Genomic DNA, 4,535 nt, shown 5'->3' on the forward strand with positions numbered 1-4,535 from the left:
ACAAACTGTACTGTACTTGTTAGTTAACAGTGATTCTTGAGTAGAATTAGAGCTTAGCATAATAAAGATGTCCTGTACACACTGTACAGTAGTTAATGTAAATTAGCTTTGTAAATTAGTTAACAGTGATGTAACTTTTTAGATTCTAAGCAGAATTTAAGCTTAAGAGTTTTGTGTAACTCCTGTAGTATTACTGTAAATTTGTGGTGTTTTCTATTAGTTTGAGACTGTCTCTGTGAACATGCAGTGAAATAAAACTCTTGCAGCTCCACAGTTTTGTTTAAGTTTGTTGTCTTGCTGTATGACAGAGGAGTTTGAGCTGGTCATCAGAATCACAGTTTTTATAAACCTCAAATAAGCAACAGGGTAAAGTGAACAAGCTGCAGTAAAACTTCAGGCCAATTCACACTGCGCCGACAGACGCAGACCAATGTGTCACTTCTCAGACATCCAAGACCCAACAAACACTGATTCAACATGTTCAGTCATTGAAAACAAGTGCTGACCAATGTTAGCAGATGCTGACAGGTGTAAAACACTGATCAGACAAAATCCAACAAACGTATCTCTTGCCATTTGTCGGCATCTGTGGGTGCAGTGTGAATTGGTACGGTGGCCGAGAAGTGCAAAACAAATCACAATTCTAAAAACAAAATAACAAATTACAAACGCAAATGCCCGCCTTGTTGGCAGTAATTCCGCTCTCCAACGTTTGATTGGGCTAGTCAACACTTTAAAAGCAGCTGTAACATTACATAATCAGCTCCGGTGGCGCAGATGGTTTAAGCGTGTGTCGTCGGCTTTTTGACGTGATCGACCCGGGTTCGATCACGCGTTTTGCCGAAAATTTTTTTCTCCCTTTTCAAATCTCGTATCACATCGTAAAGGCATTTATTTTCAATAAAAATTAAGGAAATAATCAAAAGGTTGAAAATAAAGTATCGGGTAGGGTTAGGGTAGGTGTAGGGAGGGCTTTATTGTACCAATAAGGTGGCATCCATGTAATAATTAAAATTTAAATTATAATTTACACTCAATACGTTATTATTGCATACTGTTTTTATAATGTACTACAATACTGAAGTGCAGATAATTGCCACTATTTGCAACAAGTAGTATATTTGATAGTAGAAATCCTGCTATCTTAACATAGTGTAAATAAGTATTTTCACTTAGTGTAAATAGCATATTGCTAAAAATACTGCTATTTTCACTTAGTATGGAAAATAAATGCCTTTACGATGTGATACGAGATTTGAAAAGGGAGGGAAAAAAAGTTTGGCAAAAGGTGGGATCGAACCCAGGTCGATCACGTCAAATAGCCAACAACACGAGCTTATCCATCTGCGCCACTGAGGCTGATTTTTTACAGCCACTTTTAAAGTGTTGACTAGCCCAATCACACGTTGCAGGGCGGAATTACTGTACATAGCCTCTGTGTCATTGTGTTTTCTGACTTATGTTTTCTGAATTGTTGTTGTTTTCTGAATTGTTATTATGTTTTTTAGACTTGCATTTGCGTTTGTAATTTGTTATTTTGTTTTCAGAATTGTGATTTGTTTTGCACTTCTCTGTCACCGTAGGAATTGGCCTTTAGAGGTAAAATGTAAAACTGCTCATTGGCCACCAGCAAGTCGCAAGTCTTATGATCAGTGTACATTTACATCTCTTAAGCACACATCTAATATCATTCTGAACATAAATCATTAGAATCTCATACTACTAAATTATGTGCATAAAGCTAACTGTGGTTTAGATAAGCTCTATACTTAGCCAATAAGCCAAACACATGTAAATATAACCTTTGCTACCATTCTTGCTCTGAACCTTTAATCTTGTCCTTTTTAAAATAAATAATAAATAAATAAATAAATATAGCGTTAAAGGGATAGTTCACCCAAAAATGAAAATTCTGTCATTAATTACTCATGCTCATGTCGTTCCAAACCCATAAGACCTTCATTCATCTTCAGAATACAAATTAAAATATTTTTGAAGAAATCCGAGAGCTTTCTGACCTTGCATAGACAGCAATGCAACTGGCACGTTCAAGGCCCAGAAAGGTAGTAAGGACATCGTTAAAATAGTTGATGTGACAAAATCTATAAAGCTACAAGAATACTTTTTGTGCGCAAAGAAAACAAAAATAACAACAATTTCTTCTCTTCCATGTCAGTCCCCAACATGCGTTCACGAGAGTACCATGATGCATTACTACCTTTCTGGGCCTTGAAAATTTCAGTTTTCAGTTGCTGTCTATGGAGGGTCAGAAAGTTCTCGGATTTCATTAAAAATATCTTAATTTGTGTTCCAAAGATGAACGAAGGCCTTACAGGTTTGGAACGACTTGAGGGTGAGTAATTAATGACAGAATTTTCATTTTTGGGTGAACTATCTCTGTAAATTAATTTTTTTTATTAACCAAATACTGGCCATTTAAATAATAAATAATTTTAAACATTAATTATGTAATTATAACCGCTAGTGCTAAACAAGCAACATTATCTATCTTATCTTACAGAAAAGCATTAAAAACTGCTAGATCTGATTACTTTTTGTCTCTTTTAGAAGAAAACAAACACAACCCCAGGTATTTATTCAATAAAGTGGCTAAATTAATGAAAAATAAAGCATCAACAGGTTTTGACATTTCCCAACAGCACAGGAGTAATGACTTTATGAACTACTTTACTTCCAAGATCGATACTATTTGAGATCAAATTGTAACCATGCAGCCGTCAGCCACAGTATCGCATCAGATGCGCTATAGATACCCCTGAGGAACAATTCCATTCATTCTCAACTATAGGATAGGAAGAATTGTATAAACTTGTTAAATCATCTAAACCAACAACATGTATGTTAGACCCTATTCCATAAGCTCGTAAAAGAGGTGCTTCCAGAAGTCATAGATCCTATTCTGACTATTATTAATTCTGAAAAAACATTATTCTGAAAAAACAGAAGTGTTCATTATTGGATCTAAAACCTCCATATGTAATAACCTAGAACACTGTCTAACACTTGATGGCTGCTCTGTCAATTCTTCATCATCAGTTAGGAACCTAGGTGTGCTATTTGACAGCAATTTTTCCTTTGAAAACCATGTTTCTAGCATTTGTAAAACTGCATCTTAAAAATATATCTTAATAAACAAACTCCAGCTGGTCCAAAATGTGGCAGATAGAATTCTTACTAGAACCAGGAAGTATGATCATATTAGCCCGGTTCTGTCAACTCTGCACTGGCTCCTTATTGAACATCAAATACATTTTAAAATCTTGTTACTTACTTATAAAGCCCTGAATGGTTTAGCTCCTCAATACTTGAGTGAGCTCATATTACATTATTGTCTTTCGTAATTAATGACAGAATTTTCATTTTTGGGTGAACTATCTCTGTAAATTAATTTTTTTTATTAACCAAATACTGGCCATTTAAATAATAAATAATTTTAAACATTAATTATGTAATTATAACCGCTAGTGCTAAACAAGCAACATTATCTATCTTATCTTACAGAAAAGCATTAAAAACTGCTAGATCTGATTACTTTTTGTCTCTTTTAGAAGAAAACAAACACAACCCCAGGTATTTATTCAATAAAGTGGCTAAATTAATGAAAAATAAAGCATCAACAGGTTTTGACATTTCCCAACAGCACAGGAGTAATGACTTTATGAACTACTTTACTTCCAAGATCGATACTATTAGAGATAAAATTTTAACCATGCAGCTGTCAGTTCCAAGATCGATACTATTTGAGATCAAATTGTAACCATGCAGCCGTCAGCCACAGTATCGCATCAGATGCGCTATAGATACCCCTGAGGAACAATTCCATTCATTCTCAACTATAGGATAGGAAGAATTGTATAAACTTGTTAAATCATCTAAACCAACAACATGTATGTTAGACCCTATTCCATAAGCTCGTAAAAGAGGTGCTTCCAGAAGTCATAGATCCTATTCTGACTATTATTAATTCTGAAAAAACATTATTCTGAAAAAACAGAAGTGTTCATTATTGGATCTAAAACCTCCATATGTAATAACCTAGAACACTGTCTAACACTTGATGGCTGCTCTGTCAATTCTTCATCATCAGTTAGGAACCCAGGTGTGCTATTTGACAGCAACCTTTCCTTTGAAAGTCATGTTTCTAGCATTTGTAAAACTGCATTTTTCCATCTCAAAAATATATCTAAATTACGACCTATGCTCTCAATGTCAAATGCAGAAACGTTAATTCATGCGGCTCATGACCTCAAGGTTAGATTATTGTAATGCTTTATTGGGTGGTTGTTCTGCACGCTTCATGTAATAACCTAGAACACTGTCTAACACTTGATGGCTGCTCTGTCAATTCTTCATCATCAGTTAGGAACCTAGCTGTGCTATTTGATAGCAATCTTTTGTTTGAAAGCCACGTTTCTAGCATTTGTAAAACTGCATTTTTCCATCTCAAAAATATATCTAAATTACGACCTATGCTCTCAATGTCAAATGCAGAAATGTTAATTCATGCGTTCATG

This window comes from Sinocyclocheilus anshuiensis, unplaced genomic scaffold, assembly GCF_001515605.1.
Source record: "Sinocyclocheilus anshuiensis isolate Anshui unplaced genomic scaffold, SAMN03320099.WGS_v1.1 scaffold423, whole genome shotgun sequence".
Classification (NCBI taxonomy): Eukaryota; Metazoa; Chordata; class Actinopteri; order Cypriniformes; family Cyprinidae; genus Sinocyclocheilus; species Sinocyclocheilus anshuiensis.